This window comes from Neolamprologus brichardi, chromosome 23, assembly GCF_056152115.1.
Source record: "Neolamprologus brichardi isolate AB-2024 chromosome 23, ASM5615211v1, whole genome shotgun sequence".
NCBI lineage: Eukaryota > Metazoa > Chordata > Actinopteri > Cichliformes > Cichlidae > Neolamprologus > Neolamprologus brichardi.
The window spans coordinates 15,836,641-15,849,875 of record NC_142125.1 but is presented as its reverse complement, the minus strand read 5'-3'; the positions used below and the strand labels follow the sequence as shown (position 1 = coordinate 15,849,875).

At 40.4% G+C, this 13,235-nt stretch overlaps 1 protein-coding gene across 1 annotated transcript in view; it reads left to right on the top strand.

Moving 5' to 3' along the window:
- naaladl2 (N-acetylated alpha-linked acidic dipeptidase like 2) overlaps positions 1–13,235 on the top strand; it is a 281,530-nt gene that overhangs the window by 105,235 nt on the left and 163,060 nt on the right. The gene's annotated exons all lie outside the window — the stretch shown is intronic.

Sequence of the window (13,235 nt, the reverse complement as noted above, 5' to 3'; positions counted from 1 at the left end):
ATACACAGGATTGGTGACAAAGAGCAATCCTGGTGGAGTCCAACACACCAACTTGAAAGAAGTCTTTCCTGTACATAGACTGGCATAGACTTGAAGAGGCTGAATAGTGTCATTCCCTGTAGTTGGAGCCCACCTTCCTCAGTCTGCTGATCCAGAGGCACCACCCTAGATCTCCACGCAACACAGCCCTTAAGAACCGGGTAAATCTCATCCACTCCAGGGGCTACGGCACCAAGGAGTTGTTTAACTACCTCAGTGATCTCGCACCAGTGATGGACAAGTCATCCCCAGACAGTGCTTCCTCTAAGAGAAACCTCTGTCTTCATGAGATTAAGGTCTTCAAAGTATTCATTTCACCGTGTGACTATGTCCTCAGATATTAAAATCAGCAGTACCCCACTATACACCTTTTAGATAAAGCAAGACTTTCCCCTCCTGAGGCACGTGATGGTTTGCCAGAATCGCTTTGAGACAGTCTGAAAGTCCATAGCCTCACCAAAGTCATCCCACAACTGAGGTTCAATCATTGACCTATTACATAGGGCGGCGGTCCCCAACCTTTTTTGCGCCACCGACCGGTTTATGTCAAACAATACTTTCACGGACCGGCCTTTAAGGTGTCGTGGATAAATACAACAAAATAAAATCAGTACCGGTACCAAAAAAAGGAAGATTTATTCATAACACATGGAAAAAGACCCAGGGAAACCGAGTTAACAATAAAAACGATTAAAAAAATAACGATAAAAACCAACAGAAAACCCTGAAAACCATAAATTTTACACCCGAGCCTCAACTCTTACGGCCCAGTACCAAACGACTCATGGACCACTGTAAAATCTAATATTGTGTTTAATTAAAAATATTAAGTAGGCTGAACTCAATTTTTGTCAAGATGTTATTAGAACTCAATTTAAGTAAGTTACCAGTAGTTTTTATGCAAAAACGCAGTGCCGAAGGATGAAAGATGTGTTTTGAAAATGCCATGTCACTACCGTCCTCCTCCCTAGCACGGATCAGTCCGCATGTTCATTAGTGATGTGCGATACCGCTGATTTCCTTTCTGATCCGATACCAAGTAAAATCCAGGGTGGTATTGACGATACTGATCCGATACCGATACTCTGTACAAAAACTTAATGTTTAATTGTATTTCATAATACAATATAGAATTGCATTATGTAATTGTAATAATAATATAATAATATAGTTTCATAATGAGTACAGGACATCAGAGTACTTGTTCTTATTGCTTAATGATGCAGAATAATCATATAGAAATAAAAAACCTGAAGTTGTGCGCTATTTGAACATGTTGCCTGCCCGCAGCACTAAAGGACTCCGCGAGAGACGTCTGTCTCGCCCTAGCAGCACCTGTCCCTCTCCTCCTCTTCAGTTCGCCTTGACATAAGCTCATATTCTGTGATATGATTTACTCTGAGGTGTTTGACGGGGTTAGTGGTGTTGCCACAACACCTCACTGTCTTGCCACATGTATCGCAAACCGTGTCTTGGCTGTTTGTGGAGGTAAAATACATCCACACATAACTCCGTTTAGGCTCAGGCATTGTTGTGAGTGCACACGCCAGGTGCAGTGTTGCCACCTTAGTGACTTTGTCACTATATTTAGCGAGTTTTCAGAGCCCCTTAGCAAGTTTTTTTCTAAATAGCGACTAGCGACAAAACTTTTTGACGTGAAAGCGCGTATCGCTCTTCTCAACAAGCAGCGGATGCTGCTCTGGGCACCTCGCCCGTGCCAAAGCACTCACGGGCAGAGGATAGTCCTCCCCCAGCTGCCATCAGGGCAGGAGATGTTCCCACCTATGCATCCAAACTGCAAATGAATCGCGTATGAGTGAAGCCTCTGCTCCCGCACTGACTGTAACGCAATCAGTTCTTCTTTCACTGTTATATTGTTTTGTGGATCACAAGGTTTAAAACTACTTAAACACACACACATACACAAAGTAACTCCACCAGAGTGCCTATTTCGGGTCACTTTTGCCGGTCCAAGAGCAGATAAAGGAGTAAGGTTGGAATTGTGACATAAAAAAAACCCAATAATTGCTAAAAGAAATTTAATTTGTAGTTCTAAATAAATTCTAAATGCATTTAGGATGTTTTTTTACTCACTTTATGTCTCTTCTTTTTTTCTCTCCTACAACATGGGTTACAATGACATTAGCATGACCAATTATGCAAATTAGGCGATGACGTCGTTTAGCGACTTCTAGAGACTTTTAGGATAGCCAATAGCGATTTTCCTTGCTGAGGAGTTGGCAACACTGGCCAGGGGCTGTGACACATTTATACAGCCGTATTTTGCATATGACTATGAAAGGCGTAAGAGGAAGTAGTTTCTTCCAATTTAGACGATCCAAATGATATAGTTTCTTTCCACTGTGTTCCTGTTAATGAAAAAAAATACAAATTTACCCCAAAGTACTAAAATATCAATATTTTAATATGAGAATCGATTCTAGAAGATAAATTACTGGTATCAGAAGAATCGATATTTCAATATTGATCCGCACACCACTAATGTTCATCGTGTCAGCATTTTCTTCTGGAATATGTTGAGCAAACCTGGAGAAGCTTCGGCTCAAGATATTATTGTTGTCATTGCTGTGGATCTTTACCTGATACACTGACTTGGTGAGTAAATGTTTACTCTTATTCAAACTGATTTTGTGGCTTCTCTTAGTTTAGCACCAGGTTTATGAACTTGCTAGCTAGTTAGTGTTAGCCTAGCGTTGCTGCTGCCGCTGGGCTCATGTTACTTAAAAACTAACCCCACAGCTTTAAAAACCTTACAGTGGGGCAAAAAAGTATTTAGTCAGCCACCGATTGTGCAAGTTCCCCCACTTAAAATGATGACAGAGGTCAGTAATTTGCACCAGAGGTACACTTCAACTGTGAGAGACAGAATGTGAAAAAAAAATCCATGAATTCACATCGTAGGATTTGTAAAGAATTTATTCGTAAATCAGGGTGGAAAATAAGTATTTGGTCAATAACAAAAATACAACTCAATACTTTGTAACATAACCTTTGTTGGCAATAACAGAGGTCAAACGTTTACTATAGGTCTTTACCAGGTTTGCACACACAGTAGCTGGTATTTTGGCCCATTCCTCCATGCAGATCTTCTCAAGAGCAGTGATGTTTTGGGGCTGTCGCCGAGCAACACGGACTTTCAACTCTCGCCACAGATTTTCTATGGGGTTGAGGTCTGGAGACTGGCTAGGCCACTCCAGGACTTTCAAATGCTTCTTACGGAGCCACTCCTTTGTTGCCCGGGCGGTGTGTTTTGGATCATTGTCATGTTGGAAGACCCAGCCTCGTTTCATCTTCAAAGTTCTCACTGATGGAAGGAGGTTTTGGCTCAAAATCTCACGATACTTGGCCCCATTCATTCTGTCCTTAACACGGATCAGTCGTCCTGTCCCCTTGGCAGAAAAACAGCCCCATAGCATGATGTTTCCACCCCCATGCTTCACAGTAGGTATGGTGTTCTTGGGATGCAACTCAGTATTCTTCTTCCTCCAAACACGACGAGTTGAGTTTATACCAAAAAGTTCTACTTTGGTTTCATCTGACCACATGACATTCTCCCAATCCTCTGCTGTATCATCCATGTGCTCTCTGGCAAACTTCAGACGGGCCTGGACATGCACTGGCTTCAGCAGCGGAACACGTCTGGCACTGCGGGATTTGATTCCCTGCCGTTGTAGTGTGTTACTGATGGTGACCTTTGTTACTTTGGTCCCAGCTCTCTGCAGGTCATTCACCAGGTCCCCCTGTGTGGTTCTGGGATCTTTGCTCACCGTTCTCATGATCATTTTGACCCCACGGGATGAGATCTTGCGTGGAGCCCCAGATCGAGGGAGATTATCAGTGGTCTTGTATGTCTTCCATTTTCTGATGATTGCTTCCACAGTTGATTTTTTCACACCAAGCTGCTTGCCTATTGTAGATTCACTCTTCCCAGTCTGGTGCAGGTCTACAATTCTTTTCCTGGTGTCCTTCGAAAGCTCTTTGGTCTTGGCCATGGCGGAGTTTGGAGTCTGACTGGTTGAGGCTGTGGACAGGTGTCTTTTATACAGATGATGAGGTCAAACAGGTGCCATTCATACAGGTAACGAGTGGGGGACAGAAAAGCTTCTTACAGAAGACGTTACAGGTCTGTGAGAGCCAGGGATTTTCCTTGTTTGAGGTGACCAAATACTTATTTTCCACCCTGATTTACGAATAAATTCTTTACAAATCCTACCATGTGAATTCATGGATTTTTTTTTCACATTCTGTCTCTCACAGTTGAGTGTACCTCTGGTGCAAATTACTGACTTCTGTCATCATTTTAAGTGGGGGAACTTGCACAATCGGTGGCTGACTAAATACTTTTTTGCCCCACTGTATATAAGAAATATGTCTGTGGAATTTTCTGTTGCTTGTTTGAAATAGAAAAGTGAGATAAGAGCCCAGACAAAATTTTTCAGGAAGTGCAGTGGGGTGTGGGGGGTATTTTCAATCCATAGCCATAACTAACTAACTATTTACATCCTGTTTAACCTGAGTAGCAAAAGACCGCAGGGGGGTTGAAAACGATACACCAGGAGTTAGCTGTGCTCGCCGGCTCTATCGAGCCTTGACCTCCCGGTCAGCTATTACGCGGGTGGATAACAGAGTTCTCCAAAAACTTCGAAGCACTTTTGCAAATATGGGATATTTTGAAAAATTAATATCTTAAAATATCTTAAAAGTTTATTTTGTGACCCAGAAAGGATAATCTGGGGAAAAGGAGGACCACATTTGTAGGCTGCAGTTGTCGGAGCCTGCATATGCGTACTTGTGTGTACTTGTGGTCTATGGCGTTATTTTTGTGCCACTATTCTGAGCGCACGTAAAAAAAAAATTGAGCCACGTAAAAAAGTTTGCAGGTGCAAGTGTTGTATTTTGAGGAGAAATTTATTTTGAGCGAAGAAAAGCTTTCCTACGTGCAAAAAATGTATTTCAGTGTTTGCTATTATCCACACACACACACAATAGCAGCCCCTCTCGCTCAGTTTTTGCATTTGCGCTCGCTCGCAATGTGTTGCTTGTGCTCTCAACATTTCTGCCCGCGCACGCTCAACTCTTTCTGTACACCGTTATATTTGTGCCACAAAACCAGCCAATCACAGACTTGGATGCAAAAAATCTGATTGGCTGTTCTGGTCTCCAATCAGCTCGAAATGACAAAATGCAATATCCCAGAATCCATTTCGTCCAAAACTCAAACGAGGCAGTGGCGGAGGAACACAGAGTGGCGGAGTTTGAAATGTTACTCTTTCTGGGTCTCAAAATAAACTTTTAAGATATTTTCATGCGAGAATGGTGCTGTGTAAACTTCTTTTTTTTTTTTTTTGTCCCGTTTGGATTTGGCCATCAGAATTGTTATCTTAAGGCCAAGAAAGATGCCAAGCGGATTTATTTTACAAAGTGGATCATCATGGCCTTGCCATATTGGTCCATTTGATTGACCTTTATTATAATTATGTATTTATTTTATTTTCGGTTGCTACAAACGGGACAGACATGACTGGGGAATAGGACAGGGAGAAAGAATGAAAGAAAGAGAGGGAGAGAAAGAAAACCAGAGGGGAGAAGAGACAATGAGAAAGGGGGGAAGAAATTCAATTCAATTTTCAATTCAATTCAATTTTATTTATATAGCGCCAAATCACAACAAAAGTTGCCTCAAGGCGCTTCAAGAAAGAAAGAAAAACAAACAAAACACCTGGATCACCTGTATGGAGAAAAAAAACAGAAGAGAAAGCAAACAAAAAAAGAGCAACATAATAAAAACAGCACCATCACAATAAACTAGCTAGCAGTAGATAACAGTAGATACTAAATATTAAACGACATTGTGCAGCACGCAAGATAGACAGCGCACAATGTGCTTTGAGGCAGCAGCCAAGAAAGATGTAGTCCGCGTCTGTGAACACCCGTGTGTACACCTGTGTGCACACCTGTGTGGATCAGCATGCTTGTATTCCAAAGGTTTCTCCATGTAACAATCTGCTAGGGAGTGTGGGGAGCCATAGCCCCGTCCCCCAGGGCATGAAGCAGATATGGAGGAGATCCAGGCCCCAGACATCCAGAGGCCCCAGAGTACGAGGACCCGAGGGGGACCACCAAAAGGGGGGGAACCGTACCACCCTCCTGGGAAGAGCTGAGTAGAGCCCCAAACGAGAGGTCACCCAGCAGCTACGGAGCAGAGGCCAGAGGGGGTTGCAGTGGCGCGCCCGCGGGCTCTGCCGGCAGCCAGCTGTGCCAGAGAGGACCGAGCTTCAGGCCCAGAGGCCAGAGGCCTGAGGGCCCCCTTTGCCCCGGAAGGGGCCCAGCCGGGCCACAGGCACCAGGCCCCGCCAATCGGCCACCAGGAGTGAGCCGGTACATACATGAGCGTCCAGCCCCAATTGACAAGGACCACCAACACACCAACGTCTGAGGGCATCAGCCACCGGCAGGGAGTGTGGTGAGGGGAGATAGGCCTCCGTACTTTGGAGGGCCTGAGATGTACCCAGAGAGGTTGAGTCTAAGACCCAACCTGTCATATAGACACAGACGAACAGGCGCACGCGGACACAAACGTGCATTCCCACCCCCATATACACAACCAAATACTCGTCACTCACCCAACATGTAGACAGACACAAATAGACACTGCACAGACAGTCACACTCCCCAAACATACTCTATATCCCAGGTCCAGGTACCCCTGCCCCCAGAGGGGCAAACCACACCTAGACCCAGGAGATATAACCCTTCTCTCTGGGGTGGAGGCAGTGTAAACTTCAAATATCTGCTCGATTTATCAAGACATCACATATTTGCAAAAGTGCTCTAACATTTTCGGAGATGCCTGTTACCCAGGACAGACCAAGTACTGTTCCAATTCAAAGTACACACGAAGCCGAGGACGCGAAAAATTCCGGGATGTGTTTTTGCTCCTCCCGTTTTATCGAGCATGTGTCGGTGGTGACCTGTGTGGACTTAGAGGGACATGGTACAGCTAAATATCCCAAAATGCAATTCGTCCAAAACTCAAACGCGGCAATAGTGGAGGAGCTCAAATATCTGCTCGATTTATCAAGACATCACATATTTGCAAAAATGCTCCGGCATTTTCAGAGACATCATATTTTGTAATGCTTTGTGGCAGCTCTTGAACATCTGTGGCATCTGTTAATGTCAAATCTAGTCTTTTTTTAACAACATAAGCAAACTGCTTTTATATTTAACCCACGTTCATAAGCAAACTGCTTTCCCACGTTCATAAGCAAACTGCTTTTATATTTAACCCACTTTTCTGTTTAATTACATTTTAAATAATAATAATAACAACAACAATAGTATTTGTTTTGTTAAAGATGTGTTTAAAAACAAGTTTCATTGTGAAAGCTATAATCCAGATTAGTGGCTTGTTAAATTGTTAAAGTCTAGGTTGGCTTTATAATTGAGAATAAAGTAATATAGCTTGTCCTTCTAAAGAATTAAGTTAAACTCCATAGTTGAATAATAAGAAACATTATGTTACATATAAACCCTGCCATATGTTAGATCTGGTCATTTTGCTTATTAGAAACTTTATATATTGGAAGTTAGCTTTTAACAAGCATGTAATGATTCTATTTTAATTAGGTGGTCTTTTTTTTAAAACACATATCTCTTTAGGGATAAACACACATTCAGACACAGTAGTAGATGGTGTTTTTAATACTATATGTGTTAGTCTAATTTGGTTGTATGGGGTCTACATTGACCTGCTGTGTTGTAAGTTATAATGATTGCACAGCAATTAAGGATCAAATCAGCTTCTAAAAAAGTTTCTGTTTTTTCTCCCTCTGCTTGCTTCTTACTCTCTTTGAGGCTCGGGACCAGCACTCCTGCTGTTGGACAGTAAGACATCAACTCAGTGGTAAATATTTTGGTTTTCCAATATATTAGCAATTGTCGGTGACATTTATATTAATCAGGCTGAACTTTAATCATACTTTAAATCAGCCTGTTTTACTTGTTGCATGTTGTTACTTTACTTTACTTGTGCTTTGGTTTGGGGAAGTTGTTTCTTTACTGACCTGTTATTAGACTTGAGATATGACTGCACTGTGCTGTTGCTGGTGACTCCAGTTAATTTTACAAGACATGCTGTGTAAGTAAACAAACAACAACAGTTTGGTCTGCATTTCTTGAAAGATCACATCCCCCAAACTTAGTTTAGAGGGTCTACACTGTATATAGTGAAGTCTGCAAGTTTTCTAACAGCAAAATTTGTTTTGTGCCCAAATCATTTTGCACATCATTAGAATGAAAGTTATTGGCCATGTTTGCATAGCCCATTTTAAAATGATGTTGTCATGACATTATCGTATGTTGGGTGGTGGTCAGGGCTATCCAGACTGACAAGTGGGACATTGAATGTCACCTCTCCGGTGGGGAGGGAGCCTGAGATTGTCTAAATTGGAGTCTGTTCTATACCAAATGCAGAAAAAAATGTTTTAAGAAAGCAATTAAGTTCGTGTTCCAAAGAATACAATTGTTTGCTTGCAGGACAACAGGAGAGATGAGTCCTCCGTCACAGATGGTGTGGTCAGTGAAGATGGTCATCTGCAGGTTCAAGCTCATTGCATCTCCAACCCACATCCACTGCTACTGTACTTAAGGGAAGTTAAGTTAAGAACTTTCTTCTGCACTTACATTTGGATCACCTCGATCCATGACAGTCATTCAGGCAGTAATGCCTGGACTGGAAACAAGCATCCTTAAAACATTACAACATTCCAGCTCCTGTGTTGGAATGAAAAACAAATGTGTTGTTTAAATCAGAGACTGCCCTTGTGACAGAACAATAAATATTTTATTTTGATTATATAAGTAATGTACGTACAAAACAAACTATTATTTATTTTCAGAATAATTAAATGTGAGACTTTGTTTCATTGTAAAATTATAACAGTGATGGCAATATAATTAATTGTTTGTTGTTCAAGAGAACAGTGTCCAGTATGTTGGTTGTTATTCTTTTTTGCATTTGAAAATAAAAGTTGGACTGATTTTAACATCATTACAAAAAGTGTTGTTATTTATTTTTAATCATATTCAGGTTACCACAGATTGTTTTTTCATTTAGTTGAACGAGAGATGTTTGTCAGTAGGTAAACAATTAGTATGGTGCAGTCAGAAATATCAAGTTATTTTTAATACTGCATACTTGCAAAGCATAAATTGTCCTAACAGTCATCTTAAGTAAGCTTTACTTGGGGTTTTTTGAGGCAACGAGTTTGCATATTTTTTTTGAGTTCTGGGAACTAATGAGGTTGTACAGTGTACTCAAAATGGATAAGTTGCCCTAGCTTTATCATCTTAAGTAAAACTTTACTCAATTTCATTTTGAGGCAACGAGTTTGCATAGTTTTTTTTGAGTTCTGTGAACTAATTAGACTTTACAGTGTATCGGTCCGTGGCCCGGGGGTTGGGGACCACTGACCTTGGGTGTCTGGGTGCCATGTGCAGTTATGTTCATCCTTATATTTGAACATGGTGTTTGTTAAAGGCGAAGTGTGATTCACAGAAAAGTCCAATGACAAAATACCACTAGAGTTCAGATTAGGCCGGCCGGTCCACCCAGTCACGGTCCTCTGGGTCTCACTCTTGCTGCCCACATGAGTGTTGAAGTCTCAGATTATGATGACTGAGTCACCAGATGGAGCTCCCTTGGGCCACCCACTCAGTGACTGATTTGAGTGAAATTCAAATGAGAGTCAGGATCCTTTCAATTGCATGAAGGTACAGGGAAACAACCCTCTAGTCCAACATACAGGATTAAAAATATACCCACCCCAAACCGCTGCCTCTTGCCAAGGGCAACTCCAGACTAGAACCGAGTTTGGCCAGGAGAATGGTTCCTGAGCCAAAGCCATGCACTGGGGATATGTAGCTAGTATCTCTCAAACATACGTACTAACTCAAGTTCCTTCCCCACCGGGAAGGTGAAGTTCCATGTCCCAATTGCCAGTCTTGATAGCCGGGAACTGATCCGTCACACATTGCACCTGACCCTTCAATGCTTCCTGTAGGTGGTGGGCCTACAGGAGAGTTACATGAACAAATTAGAGTCTATTAAACAGATATGATTAAAAGCACTGCAGCGCAGTACCTTTAATACCTACGATGTATTCTAATCACTGTGGAGATATTTAGAAAATACAGCAAAACACTGTAGTCAGCAGTAGCAAATGCTACACTGAAGTCTAGCAGGACAAGCATAGAGATGAGTCCACTGTCAGAGACCATAAGAAGATCATTCATAACTTTCACTAGTGCTCTTTCTATACTGTGATGAAATCTGAATCCTGATTGAAATTCTAAACATTTTTCTGCAAACAATCACCCAGCTGTTTTACAACTACTCTTTGAAGAATTGGTGAAATAAAGAAAGGTTCGAGATTGATATATAACAAGCTAAGACAGCTGGGTTAAGTAAAGGCTTTTAAAGTAATGGTTTAATTACTGCCACCTTAAAGACCCGTGGTGCATAGCCTGTTAATAGAGATAATGCTTGTTAATATAGAATGTCATGTTATTAAAAAACACACAAAAAACCGTGATGTATTATAACTTTTTTATATTCACTTAAAGGTTGATTATTTTACTTCACCAAGTCTTCGGTGATAGGTTCACACAGTCACAAGCAGTAGCATTGCACCTAATATACCTTACAAACATGAACATAAATCCTGCACCTTTGCTTGCTTGAACATTTAAGTATTCTGGGTCATTTGGTAAAATCAATTAGCAAAATAATTGATTTAACAGCTTGTAAATGCTAAATATATATATTGTAGTATATCAGAACCATACAAATAGTGATTACCTTGATGAAATCATATGCACATGACATACTCAGTAACCACATGCACACTTTTGTTTTAGCTATAACTCTGAATTCTGCCTGTTTAGGATGAAGAAGTCAGAATAATTATTAGTCCTTTACCTTGATTACAGATCTTTTTTTTATATATATGTATTTTGTGTATGTACTGCATTGCAAAACGTCCTGCCATTTTATGATATGATATACAGAAGATATGCAACAGATACATTAAAATTAAAACTGAATTTATGACAGTAAGGAAGCTACAAAAGTGTTTAAACTGTTGTTTGCTGAATTGATTATATTGCTTTTGTTTTAGTTACAGCAGTAATAAGGAGGCATTGAATATATGCTTTGCTTGTCATTTGAACACATTAACTTAGAGATATGTTACAAGCAATTTTTAAATGACACTGAGTATGTATATAAAACACCTACAAATAACCTACATCCATCCAATCATTTTCTTCTTATGAGTTGCTGAGTTGCTTTGGCAGCAGCAGGATATTCCAGATGTTGTTTTCCCCAGCAACATTTTCCAGTTCTTCCTGGGGAATCTTGAGATTTTCCCAGGCCGGATAAGATATAATCTCTCCTGTGTGCTCATGGGCTACCCTGGGCCTCTTTTTGACTGAGCATGCCAGTAAGATCTCTAACAGAAGACATATAGGAGGCATCTCGAGATGCCTGAAACATCTCCACTGACTCTCTCATGCAAATGAGCAGAGGCTCTAATCTAAGCTCATTACCAGACAACTTAGGCTGAGGTTAGAAACCATATAGAGGAATTCCATATCAGTTGCATGTATCCACAGTCTAATTCTTTTACTCATTTCTCAGAGCTCATGGCCATAAATGAGTGAGTTTTTGTCGTCCATCTCAACTTGTTCTAACTTCTCTTAAGGGAAAGTGATGACTGGATTTTTACAATAGCGGTTACTCGAGGTGGACGGTAGCACTTTGGCTATTGTTTTTTAAGCCTTTGTTACTGTTACAATCAGTCAGAATATTCATCTACACCTAGTACATGTTGTCTACCCCAAGTATATATATTTAAGGCTCGGGGGAATGATGTTGCTTGGCTATTTATTCAAACTGCATGGACCTTAAGTAAGTGAATTTTATTTTATTTTATTAATGACGGCAAAACAAATGATGACAATTGTTCATATTGGCTGAATATTTAAAAATCATTTCTGTTAGAAGTAACTTAAAGGGCTGAAGGAGAAAAGGACAAAAGAAGAGCACAATAACAGTGAAGATAACATTGGAATGAAGATAAAAGGTGCCCAGAAACATGGACACAACTTTTCCCTGGATAGATGAAACCTGTGAAGGACAAACAGTGTTTCTGGTAGTGACAAGAGAGCAGTCAGGATAATCAGACAAGCCTGCCCATAATGATAACTGAATGATGAATTAAGCAGGATATGGCACAGACAAATAATGTGTTCTTCATCATGTGCCAGACTCCAGTGTGTTGTTTTTTGTTGATTTTTTTTTTTTTTAATTTTTGTCACTTTTTTGATGAATAGTATCCTGTGAAGTAAGATAAATCAATTATATTTCTGTATTTCCATAATAGTGACGTATGTTCTTATCAGTAAACAAAAACACAGAAATTTAAACTGTGACCAACTGATGGTAATCATTCTGTTTCAAGTGTGTAATCAACCAAATAATTTCTACATATGTTAACAACAAACTCCCTCATTAAACCTCATTAACTGTACTGACTGTACAGTCTATGTTATACCATTAATCAATCTTTTATTATTTTTTTAGTCTATTACATTGAAGTCAGGAAATGGAAAGAAAACCAATGTTTAGTTTTCATTTGTTTTTGTTGTTTTATTACAGATCCCGATTCCTTTGGAACAAGGTTCCAAGGAGACAAAACATTTCTTTGAGCATGCAATTTGTTGAAAACAATTGAAACTGTCTGTTTTACAGCTGATCAAAAGTTTCGGACCACAGGCCTTTAAAAGGCCAAATCTCTGCAAAAATGTGGATTCATTATTATTTTCCGTCAGGTAGTTACAATGTCATAATTTTCTGATGGTAAAGGCAGAAGAATGTCCCCTTTTTGAACGTGGTCGGGTTGTTGACCTGCATAAGCAGGGTCTCTCACAGCGCACCATCGCTGCTGAGGTCGGATGGAGTAAGACAGTCATTTGGAATTTCTTCAATGATCCTGAGGGTTATGGAACAAAAAAGTCAAGTGGAAGACCCCAAAAAATTTCACCAACATGGGACATTTTTTTCTCTGATGAGAAAAAAAAATGTAACCTTAATGATTCTGATGGTTTCCAAC